The 13332-nt window shown below is 43.7% G+C and overlaps 1 protein-coding gene across 1 annotated transcript in view; it reads left to right on the top strand.

Moving 5' to 3' along the window:
- SRRM3 (serine/arginine repetitive matrix 3) overlaps positions 1–13332 on the top strand; it is a 487174-nt gene that overhangs the window by 26231 nt on the left and 447611 nt on the right. The window lies entirely within an intron of this gene.

Raw genomic sequence — 13332 nt, forward strand, 5'->3', positions numbered from 1 at the left:
TGCCTCTATACCGCCATGACCAACTTTAGCCTCTCCTTCTGTGTCCTTCTCCCATACCATGTAGATTGTAAGCCCTCACAGGCAAGGTCGTCTCTCCTTCTGTACCAGTTTTTAACTCGTCTTGTTCATGCTTAGTGCAATTGTCTGTATTATGTATGTATACCCCTTTTCATATGTACAGCGTTATGGAATGAATGGCGTTTTAATAATTAATAATAATAATTTGTCACAGGCCAATTTACTGACAAAATGCAGATGAGCAATACAGAGTAGGAGTCAATGCAATTAGCTTTCCTCTAGAAGTGGGGCATGGAAAAGAAATGTCTGATTGCCTTGTTTTCTATGGGCTGCTGCACATTTGTTTTCCAAGTAAATAGCCCCTAGAGACTTTTGTAGCTGTCAAGAATCTCTGATGCTTAAAACAAGGAGCATTCCAACAAACATTTTTATTCTCCAAAAAAAAAAAGATCTCCAGAGAAGAATACTGAGCAAATAAGGAATCCTCAAAGCTGGAATATTTCTTGTTATCTGAGACAGAAAGCAATATACAGGACAGATCATTTGTCTTAGCTACTTTGATGTATTTCATACTGTATAGCCTAGCTATATATAGCACCAACATATTCTGCAGCACTGGCCTCAATATCTCAGTCCCCCAGGAAGTCATGTTTTTGGAATTCAGAATAAAACAGTAATTTCAAAGGAGAACAAATCTGTCTAATGTGTTATAATGGCAAATGCGATATCTCTGTATCCATCTTGGTTTTATACTTTTTTCTACTTTATACATAAAACATATGCTGGCAGCATGATACCACCTATCTAGTACTAGGTTTCTGCCCCACAGGTGCAGAATTTAGATGTGCAACCTAAAAAAAAGACAGCGACAAAACACAAGGTCCCAAACATGTATAATCATATTACACAGAGCAAATGGAAGAAGTTCTTTATACACAAACTCTATGCAAGGGAAAAGGGGTTGGATTACTAACATCTAAAAATATGTAGATATATTCACATATTACTATAACCTCATCTAAGTTTGGTTCATTAGAAGCGTGGTAGGTCCGTTGGTGTGCCATTGTATGTCCTATAATGGCTGTCCATACAGTATAATAGGTCATACTCAAGGTCTCACAGACCAGATATGGCTCATCTCTTGGCATCACTGACCTGGCCCTCTCCTGGATCACATCATTCCTCACAGAGCGGACATTTAGCGTCTCCCACTCTCACACCACCTCCTCATCTCATTCCCTCTTTGTTGGCCTGTATGGCTCTAAGGTTGGCCATACACATAAAATATCTGTTAGCCAAGCACTTGTTTGGAATACAGGTAGCAATCCTGAAGGGGAGGAAGGCATTGCCAAACTCCTCTGACAGTGTCTCTTCTCTTCGAGAACAAATGGATCAGGCAATTGAAATCCAACTTGCCCGATTCTTGTCTACCCTGACATCTGTTAGGTTTGGTCTATATGGTCAGCTTAATGCAATAATTGACCATAAAAGTAAATCACTTGTTACTAAAATCTATTTCTAATTGGTTGACTAACCAATAACCTATTAGATGTTTTTGAAGAATGGGATCTTTGTATAGATGGAACATGTCACAATAAAGCTCCTCAGCAGCCTGGGGAATGACCCCTGTCTGCTAGACAGCCATTACTATTATTAAATTGGTCAGTCAAGTCGGCAGATAAGCAGATAAGCCATCCCAAGGGGTTTTCTGTGTTTAGGGCCGATCTTGGTAATATGCTGCTCTTTATTTCTAGCCTGCATATTAGTGTAGCATACAAGCATTTCCTTCCTCCGATGCTGTCCCTTGTTGCGCTGCAATCATGCAGCGCAGGGATGTGTTTTCATTGTGCCAGGAATGTCTGGGCTTCTTCAGCGTTAGAAATCACCTGGGCTCAGTGCTCGGCGGAATTCTCGGTTTGCCATCATGATGAGAAGCCCGGTATGTTGCTGGCACAACGAAAACACATCCTTGCGCTGCACGATTGCAGCGTGACAAGAGGAGCATCGGAGCACGGAGCAAGGAAATGCTCATATGCTCTACTCATATGTAGGCTAGAACTAAAGAGCAGCATATTACCAAGATCGGCCCAGAACCTTGAAAACCCATTTATTAATATCCTCTGGAATCATAAGCTAACACTTCTTATATTGGTTATATGTATGGTTCACCAAGGATCTGCTCTGCAGTGTGTAGTGCCACTGTGCCTAAGCAAAACTCTTTTGGAAAGATGCCAATCATTCTTTGAGCACTGTTACAAGTATACCGTATTTTTCGCCCTATAAAACGCATAAGACGCACCTAAGTTTTTGAGGAGGAAAATAAGAAAAAAGGTTTTTTAACCAAAAGGTGTGCTTTTGGTGGGTTTTGAACTAATGGTGGTCTGTGCATTACACTATTATGGGGGATCTGTGGATGATGCACTGTTTGGAGGGCATCTGTGGATGGCACTGTTATGGGGGGATCCGTGGATGGCACTGTTATGGGGGGATCTGTGGATAGCGCTGTTATGTGGGGGAGCTGTGGATGGCACTGTTATGGGGGGGATCTGTGGATGGCACTGTTATGGGGGATCTGTGGATGACACTGTCATGGGGGAGATCTGTGGATGACACTGGTATATATGTGTCATCCACAGATCCCCTCCCATAACAGTGTCCCCTAATACACCGGCCCTGCCGCTCACAGCAGTATTTCTAAACAGTAATCCTTAACCTCTTAATAACTTTAACTAAAGTTGCGCTCTCCCCTGTATCAGCACTTACTAACAAGCATCCGTAGCAGGCAGAGCGGCTGGCAGCGCAACATCACTTACTGTCGTTGCGCGCCTGCTCCGCCTGCTTCATTCATTAAGTGGGAGGAGCAGGCGCGCAACGTCAGACTGCGATGAAAAATTGCAGCATTCGCCCCATAAGACGCAGGGGCATTTTCCCCCCACTTTTGGAGGGGGGAAAAGTGCGTCTTATGGGGCGAAAAATACGTTAATTATGATCCTCTCGGTTCTCTTGAATGATCATTTTTATGCCATGCTTTATACAGCCGGATATCACATGTTTGACTAGAAGTTGAAACAGTAGGAATGAACTACAGCTAGTTTGTTTCACAGCAAAGGTCCATTTAAATGTGTCTAGTATAGTAAGCAATGATCAGAGTGTTATATCGTCAATGATTTTCTTGTCTCATTCTGGGTACATTTCTAAACTCTATAAAACATGTTCAGCATCTCGCTCCATCCTTTGCGATTTCCAATTTACTATAGGGTCACTAAACCCCAGCAGCATCTGTATAATGCTTGACTTGGCAGCATTGAGTGTAGCTGATAGGCAAGGCTATCTGAGGGCACATTGGAAGCTTAATTTGGTTGGCTGACAGTCTTTGCTGGAATTATTTCATTGGCATAGTCCCTGGTATAGTCCCCTGCTGTGTTCGTAGCTTCACAACCACATTGAAAAGAGCTATCAGTGGATGTGTGTCTATATAAAGAAAATCAAGGGCATGAAAAAGTAGCCTGTTTTAACGTATAGGATTTTGAACCATTTGAATACGTTTCTAGATGTGATGACTGTATATACAGTATATCAATGCATTTTTTTATTCAGTGTGTGCTACTGAAAAAACTACATGGAAACATATCTCGCTAGTTTCTGTCAAAATGACCTATTATTAAATGCTTCCATAAAAGAAAAGAAAATAACATATAGCAGATGAAGCGTGAAAGAGAGTCTATGACAAAGCTGGTTCATTTCACCAGTCCATCAGTCTTTTGCAGGTTGTTCTTTCACTAAACAACTACATAATACTGTAGGTCTTTACCAGTCCTTTGTGGTACAGCTACATGGGGTCATCTGTCAAACTGGTGTAAAGTAGAACTGGCTTAGTTGCCCATAGCAACCAATCAGATTCCACTTTTCATTTTTCACATCTCCTTTGGAAAATTATATGGGCAACTCAGCCAGCTCTACTTTACACCATTTTTATAAATGACCCCAACAAAGGTTATCTGTGCTCCATGCAGCGCGGTCCATATAGGGATCGACTGATATTTTTTTTTTAGAGCCGATACCGATAACCTGTGAACTTTCAGGCCGATAGCCGATAACTTATACCGATATTCTGTGCATTAAAATTTTTGCAATTTTTTTTTTTCTGTTACGCGTTCACCATATAGGATATTTTTTTTTAACCACCTCAGCTCCCCTAACTTAAACCCCCTTAATGACCAGACCACTTTTTACAATTCTGCACTACACTACTTTCACGGTTTATTGCTCAATCATACAACTTACCACCCAAATGAATTTTACCTCCTTTTCTTCTCACTAATAGAGCTTTCATTTGGTGGTATTTCATTGCTGCTGACATTTTAACTTTTTTAATATTAATCAAAATTGACCGAAATTTTTGCAAAAAAATGACATTTTTCACTTTCTGTTGTAAAATTTTTCAAATAAAACTACATTTCTATATCAATTTTTCTCTAAATTTATTGTTCTACATGTCTTTGATAAAAAAAAAATGCAATAAGTGTATATTTATTGGTTTGGGTAAAAGTTATAGCGTTTACAAACTATGGTGCAAAAATGTGAACTTACGCACTTTGACTTACTGAGCACCTGTCATGTTTCCTGAGGTTCTACAATGCCCAGACAGTAGAAACACCCCACAAATGACCCCATTTCAGAAAGTAGACACCCTAAGGTATTCGCTGATGGGCATAGTGACTTTTACAATTGAAGAGGGTCAAACAGGAAAGGCAGTGAAGCCCCCCTGAATACTGCTCTTAAATTGCAACAAGGAAAACTATAAAGGGGCAGTATACTAGAATAAAACTTTACTTTTAATAATATATAGGAGATAAAAAGGCCCCTACAGAAAAACAAACAAGTAAGACGCAGCCACCAAAAAGCTCAGCCACATACTGACTGAAGCAAAGCAACTGTACAGGTTATTCCCCAGCTATCGGGCTATATGCCGGCGGGGGTAACCATCATTTACCCCCCCGTGTCCCCTGAAGAATCTTGGGGCCTTTATCGAGGAAACGCGTCGGGACACTTGAGTATTCCTCATCTAATCCTCTCTGGTTTTTGGGTGGGGTATATCTCCAATAATTTGCATCAATGTTTTGTTCCAATGTACGGAAGGTCCTTTTTTGTTACTGGTTAGGGCCTCGTTAGGGCTTCCAATACAGGATCAGAGTTCCAGTCTGGGCCACCCCTTGCGGGGCTTTTTGGAACCCGTCCTTTGGGCACACTTATTAGGGTGGACTAGGACAAGTAGGGAGGCATTAGGGCTAGCGGGTATTTTATACCAACTTTATACCAAAAAAACCCTCCCCTGACCTTCTACGTTTATATCTGTCCAGCCCACCACTAACATTTATGGTGTTATTGTAGCTGTCAGTATTCTCTCCCTACACCACGCTGAGGGTATGCACGTCTTACTTGTTTGTTTGTCTGTAGGGGCCTTTTTATCTCCTATATATTATTAAAAGTAAAGTTTTATTCTAGTATACTGCCCCTTTATAGTTTTCCGTGAATATGAGACTTTGTAAGAAAAAACAAAAAAACAAAAAAAATAATCAATTTCCGCTAATTTGTGCCCAAAAAAAAAATCTTCTATGAACTCGCCATGCCCCTCAAAAGTGATCTTTATAGCCCCGCAGCGATTTTACGGTGTTTTTGCAGTGATCAGAAAAAAAAATATTTCTGTCACTGCGGTGGGGCGGACTGAACGCAAGTGTGCGCACAAGATCAGGCCTGATCGGGCGAACACTGCGTTTTTTGTAGAGCCTATAGAACATGTCCTATTCTTATCCGCAATTGCGGACAAGAAAAGGCATTTTCTATATAGTTCTGGCAATGTGCGGATCTGTAAAATGCGGAAAGCACATTGCCGATGTCCGTGTTTTGCGGATCCGCGGAGTTCGTGTTTTGCGGATCCGCAAAACACATACGGACGTCTGAATGGAGCCTTACAGGGGGGTGATCAATGACAGGGGGTGATCAGGGAGTCTATATGGGGTGATCAGGGGTTAATAAGGGGTTAATAAGTGACCGGGGGGGTGTAGTGTAGTGTGGTGCTTGGTGCTACTTACAGAGCTGCCTGTGTCCTCTGGTGGTCGATCCAAGCAAAAGGGACCACCAGAGGACCAGGTAGCAGGTATATCATCTGACGCTGTTAACAAAACAGCGTCTGATATTCCTTTCTGGGGTTTAAAAAAATCGCATCTACAATGATCGCCGCTGGCAGGCTGTAGATCAACTAGTTTACCTTGCGCTCCTGTGAACGCGCGCTCCTGTGTACGCGCGTTCACAGGAAATCTCGCGTCTTGCGAGATGACGCGCCGATGCGTCTAGGAGGAATAACCCGGCCACCCGCAGGACGCATCCCTGCGTTAGGCGGTCGGGAGCTGGTTAAATATTTTAACTTGGACTTTTCGGACGTGGCAATATGTGATATGTTTATTTATTTATTTATTGTTTATATATTTTTTATGTAAAATTGGGAAAGGGGGTGATTTATACTTAATATTTATATTTTTTACTTTTTATTTAATAACTACCGTATTTCCCCCTTTAGGGGCTAGAACCTGGGATCTTTTAATCCCTTGTCCTATTCACCCTAATAGATCTCTATTAGGATGAATAGGACTTCACACTGTCCCTGCTGCCCTGGGCTTTGTGCACACAGCAGCAGGGAGATGATAACCGATCGGATTACACTGCTGGGGCTCCAATCAGAAGCTGCCATTGCTACCAATAAAGAGGAGGGGACCCTTTGGCCACTGCCACCAATGACTAATACTGGGGGGATTGGGGGGGGCGCACTGCGCCACCAATGATTTTAATACTGGGGGTGGGGGGGGGGCGCACTGCGCCACCAATTTTTTTAATACTGGGGAGGGCACACTGCGCCACCAATGTTTTTAATACTGCGGAGGGCGCACTGAGCCACCAATGATGATTAACGTTTAATACAGGAGGCGGGTGTGTCGGCGCAGAATCACAGAGTCAGCACCCTGCCTCTGACCAGGAGCTGCGATCAGCGGCACCTGAGGGGTTAACTGATTGCAGTTTCCTGTCATATAGGCTGGGCACCGCCTCCTGTATTTGTATTAGACGTTAATTATCATTGGTGGCGCATGGCGCTCATGTTCTGTGATAGCGCGCTGGACGTATTATCGGCATATCGGCAAGGTTAGATGCCGATACCGATAACTTTAAAAATCATGAATATCGGCCGATAATATCGTTAACTCTGATAATCAGTCGATCCCTAGTGCCACCATAAGAAAAACACATTGTTGTTGCTATATCAAATGCTGTATGGCCATTTCTTCCTGTACAAGTCTCCTATAAGTAGCATTTTAATCTTTAAGCTAGTACTGTAGTAAAATGAGACCATACTGTACTTAAATGAGAACTTCAATGGTACAGTTTCTGCATTCATATGCTGTATGGTACTGTACAGTATTTCTCATTTGTGTCCTTGAGGTCAAACCCATCCTCTGATACATTACAAGTATGTGAAAAATATTTCTTTGTTGATGTAAACTATATATATTCAAAATATATATATGCACAGTAAGTGCTCAATATTTCTGCACAGTATTTACTATATTGTAGAAGGGATTTCTGTATTTTTCCAGTGTATAAATTTCAAAGTAATAAATTGCATGTCAATGAACATGACTTTTAGAATAGGAAGAGCCAAAGAAAATAGTGTTACTGAATAGTGTAATTTTATTTTCAGATATTAACAGGTTGTTTTGTTCAGATAAATGCGAGGTTGGTAGTCAAATAAGGAACAGATGTGTAGAAAAGCATTATATATATATATATATTGTAGCGGGATTAGCTCACGGGACCGCCGTCTCCTGGGATAGACGGGCGCTATAGGCACATAAAACACAGTCCAGTCCAAGCAAGTATGGTGCAACTGGCCTCAGCCAGTTTTATTGACTTTTGCAGAAAAAGAATTAAACAAAACAGTTCAAAACAAATGAAATACCTGGCCGTCTGGCCACTACTTCTAGACAGGTAGTAGTCCCTAACTACATGAAACTGAGCCTTGTGCCCAGCTCCATCAACAAAACACACTGTTGTTTTTACTCACACATAAGGGTTCTTCCCAGGAGCAGAGAGATCAGCTAGTGAGCTGTTTGCCCTTTTATAGCACACTCAGGTTGCAAGGTGATTAGCCACAGTTACACTGAATACCTGGAGTGGCTAATTGGAGCAGGGACCCACCCAACTCTCCCTGCTCCAAGCAGCCAGGCCCTTCTAACCAGGTTTTTAACAAAACCCTTGCAAAGAGAAAACCTAGTTTTCCTTGCTGTCAATTCCCTGGCTGCTTTTTAGAACGTATAGGACAGGAACCTAGGTGAAATGTAGACTCCTTCCACCACTTTCCCCCTGGTCCTGTCACATATCCTCCCCCCCTGTTTCGACCTTGGGGTAGGAACACTCTGTGCCCTTAAACAGTACATCCTGGACAGGGCATCTGCGTTTCCAAGCTGACGCCCGGGCCTATGTTCAACTGTAAAACTATAATCTTGAAGAGACATGAACCATCGGGTCACTCGCCTGTTTTTCTCACGGTTTTGGCACATCCATTTAAGGGGGGCATGGTCAGTTACCAGTTTGAATGTTCTCCCTACCAAATAATACCTGAGAGCTTCTATGGCCCACTTAACTGCCAAACACTCCTTTTCTACAATGGAGTATTTCTTTTCATGTTCATTTAACTTTTTACTCAGGTATACTACAGGATGCTCTTCCCCAGCCCTTACTTGCGACAACACAGCCCCTATACCAACATCCGAGGCATCTGTTTGCACAATGAACTCCTTTTTAAAATCTGGTGTGACTAACACTGGGTGGGCACATAGAGCCTGCTTCAGGTTCTGAAAGGCCTGTTCCGCTTCCGTGGTCCATTTGACCATGGTTGAATCCTTCCCTTTTGTAAGGTCTGTTAAAGGGCTCGCAATGCTGGCAAAATTTTCAATAAAACGCCTATAATAACCAGTTAAACCTAGGAATGCTCTGACTTGTTTTTTGTTCAAAGGCCTTGGCCAGCTCTGGATGGCTTCCACTTTGTTTATTTGAGGTTTTATAACTCCTCGCCCAATCATGTACCCCAAGTACTTTGCCTCTTCTTGCCCAATGGCACATTTTTTTGGATTCGCTGTTAACCCTGCTTCCCTAATAGAATTCAGGACGGCTTCTACCCTGGGTAGATGACTTTCCCAATCCGTGCTATGGATTATCACATCATCTAAATAGGCAGCTGCGTATCTACGATGTGGTCTTAAAATTTTGTCCATCATCCTCTGAAATGTGGCCGGGGCCCCATGCAAACCAAAGGGAAGGACTACATACTGAAAATGGCCATCAGGGACACTAAAAGCAGTTTTTTCTTTGGCCCCCTCAGTCAACGGTACTTGCCAGTAACCTTTTGTAAGATCTAATGTGGTAAAGAACCTAGCATTACCAAGCCTATCAATCAGCTCATCCACTCGAGGCATTGGGTAAGCATCAAACTTTGAGACAGTGTTCAGTTTCCTGAAGTCATTACAGAAACGTATGGTGCCATCAGGTTTGGGAACCAAGACTATAGGACTAGACCAGTCACTATGGGACTCCTCTATAACCCCTAACTGAAGCATTGTTTGGACTTCTTGGGAGACAGCTTTACGTCTAGCCTCAGGTATTCTATAAGGCTTTTGGTTGACTCTGACCCCTGGTTCGGTTACAATATCATGTTCAATTATATCTGTTCGACCAGGTAGCTCAGAAAATACATCTTTATTTTTTATTACAAACTCCTTTGCCTCTTGGGTTTGAGATCCTGACAAAGTGTCTGCAATTTTTACCTCTGGTATCTCAAAGCTACATTCCTTTTTCCCACTGCTGTAAGCTGCTAACACCTCTCGGTCCTTCCAGGGTTTGATTAGGTTCACATGATAAATTTGGTAGGGCTTACGTCTACCTGGTTGGTGAACCCGGTAATTCACCTCTCCGACCTTCTCAACTATTTCATAAGGTCCTTGCCATTTGGCCAAAAATTTACTTTCTACTGTGGGGACAAGGATTAATACCCTATCCCCAGGGTTGAAGTTTCTTACTTTAGCCGACCTGTTGTAAACCCGGGACTGACTCTCCTGGGCCTGCAGCAAGTGTTCTTTTACAATGGGCATTACTTTTCCAATCCTTTCCTGCATTTGGGACAAGTGTTCAATCACACTTTTGTAGGGTGTAGCCTCACTCTCCCAGGTCTCTTTGGCAATATCCAAAAGACCCCGAGGGTGCCGACCATACACTAGCTCGAACGGAGAAAATCCGGTAGATGCTTGAGGCATCTCCCGTACAGAAAACATAAGATATGGTAAAAGACAATCCCAGTCTTTCCCATCCTGTGCCACCACTTTTCTGAGCATCCCTTTTAAGGTTTTGTTGAACCTTTCAACTAATCCATCCGTTTGGGGATGATAAACTGAGGTACGCAAGTGAGTTATTTTCAACAGTTTATACAACTCTTTTGTAACCTTTGACATAAAGGGTGTCCCCTGGTCAGTGAGTACTTCTTTAGGTATGCCCACTCTAGTAAACATCTGGAACAACTCCTTGGCTATCACTTTTGCAGAGGTTTTCCTTAGAGGTATTGCTTCAGGATAGCGGGTAGCATAATCAAGGACAACCAAAATGTATTGGTGACCTCTGGCAGACTTAACAAGAGGTCCCACCAAATCCATTGCAATCCTCTCAAAGGGAGTTTCAATAATCGGGAGTGGTACTAACGGACTCCTAAAGGTCGCTACCGGGTTGTGTAATTGACACTCTGGGCATGAATCACAGTATTCTTTTATCTCTTTATGTACCCCGGGCCAATAAAACCTCTGCAAAATCCGGTCTTTGGTTTTTTCATAGGCCAAGTGCCCTCCTAGCACATGTGAATGGGCTAGATCCATCACCTTTTGGCGATGCGATTTTGGGACCACAAGTTGCTCCACAACCTGCCCATTTTGCTCATCAACTCTATATAAGAGTTCATTCTCTATAGAAAAATGGGGAAATATTTTCTCTACCCCAGTATCTTGAGGTACCCCATTGACTACTTTCACACTTTGCCATGCGTGGGTTAATGTTGGGTCCCTGAGTTGAGTTGTCCCAAAGTTATCATTGGAGACTGGCAAGTCAGGGAGACCAATTTCCGGGACATCATCAGTATCACCTGCAAGCACTGCTAAGGGAAAATTATCGGTTTCACTCTGGGTCACCCCTACTGTTTGCACATTTTCAGTCTCAGCCAGGGGAATGGGATCTAGAGCAGACCCACTTAAACACTTATCAAGCATATTCCACATTTTCCAAAACAGAGGAAAATCACACCCCACAATGACAGTATGCAACAGACTGTTTACAACCCCCACTTCATGGGTTACTTTCCCGCACGGGGTTTCAAAAGAGACTATAGCAGTGGGGTACTCTTTTGTATCCCCATGTATGCAGATGACCCCCATCTGTCTCTTTTGCAGCTTCCTAGTGTCCACCAGGCTGCCATGCACAAGAGTCACTAGACTACCAGAGTCCAACAGAGCTTGAACTGAGTGTCCTTCAATCACCAAGCTGCAAGTTTGTCGCTCCATATCTGGGGTCGGCAAGGCAGAGTAGGCAGGTCCCGCAAACAATGACCTCCTCCGCCCACTGTCACACTCCATAGGCTCAGCCAAAGGACAGTTGGCAGCCACGTGGCCCAGTCCTTGACATCGCCAGCAAACAATGTTTTTGAACGCCCAAGGCTGTCTAGGGCTAACTGGCTTAAGAGGTCTGGCTAATAGGTCGGTCTCAGTTCCTACTTTACGGCCCTCCCTCGCCCCCTTTAGATTAGGAACAGTCTTACCGCGATCAGTAGACTTCTGGCTCCCTGGGGCCGGCCAAGTAGGAGAGAGGTCTTGGAGATACTCCTCGGTGTTCAGATACCGCTCCACTAGGGCGACGAGCTGATCCACATCCCTGGGGTCCGCTTGTCCCACACAGCGCTGTATCCGAACTGGTAGAGCACAAACAAACCGGTCCAGGACCACTCTTTCTACCACCTGAGTGGCTGTAGATACCTCTGGCTGTAGCCATTTTTTAGCCAGGTGAAAAAGATCATACATTTGCGACCTCGCTGGTTTATCCAATTGGAAAGTCCAGTTGTGCACTCGCTGGGCTCTGACCGCAGATGTTACACCCAAGCGAGCGAGAATTTCTGCTTTCAGTTTTGGGTACTGTCTGGCATCCTGCTCACTCAAATCATAGTAGGCTTTCTGTGGCTCCCCACTCAGGAAAGGAGCAAGGGTGTCTACCCACTGTTCGGCTGGGAGTTTCTCTCTTTCAGCGGCTCTTTCAAAAATGGTGAGGTAGGTCTCCACATCATCCCCTGCTACCATTTTTTGAAGGGAAGCTTGCACTCTCCTCCCCACAGAGATGGATTCCTCCTGGACATGGGGCCTTTCAGCCAGCACCGCTATCTGCTCCACCAGACTTTTATTAAGCGATTGCTGTTCTCTGAAACCAGCTTGCGTAGTCTCCATGAACAACCGATTGGTTTCCTGCTGGTTAGCATTCGCCTTTTGGAGCTGTATGTTAGCCTGGATCAGCTGTTTCAGCACTTCCTCCATATCTGCACTGTTTGTTTTTTTTCAGAACAGCAGACTTAACCCAGGACATAAAACTTGCTGGATTTTTGTGCCAGCGCAGCCTCCACCATATGTAGCGGGATTAGCTCACGGGACCGCCGTCTCCTGGGATAGACGGGCGCTATAGGCACATAAAACACAGTCCAGTCCAAGCAAGTATGGTGCAACTGGCCTCAGCCAGTTTTATTGACTTTTGCAGAAAAAGAATTAAACAAAACAGTTCAAAACAAATGAAATACCTGGCCGTCTGGCCACTACTTCTAGACAGGTAGTAGTCCCTAACTACATGAAACTGAGCCTTGTGCCCAGCTCCATCAACAAAACACACTGTTGTTTTTACTCACACATAAGGGTTCTTCCCAGGAGCAGAGAGATCAGCTAGTGAGCTGTTTGCCCTTTTATAGCACACTCAGGTTGCAAGGTGATTAGCCACAGTTACACTGAATACCTGGAGTGGCTAATTGGAGCAGGGACCCACCCAACTCTCCCTGCTCCAAGCAGCCAGGCCCTTCTAACCAGGTTTTTAACAAAACCCTTGCAAAGAGAAAACCTAGTTTTCCTTGCTGTCAATTCCCTGGCTGCTTTTTAGAACGTATAGGACAGGAACCTAGGTGAAATGTAGACTCCTTCCACC

This window comes from Bufo bufo, chromosome 3 (genome assembly GCF_905171765.1).
Source record: "Bufo bufo chromosome 3, aBufBuf1.1, whole genome shotgun sequence".
NCBI lineage: Eukaryota > Metazoa > Chordata > Amphibia > Anura > Bufonidae > Bufo > Bufo bufo.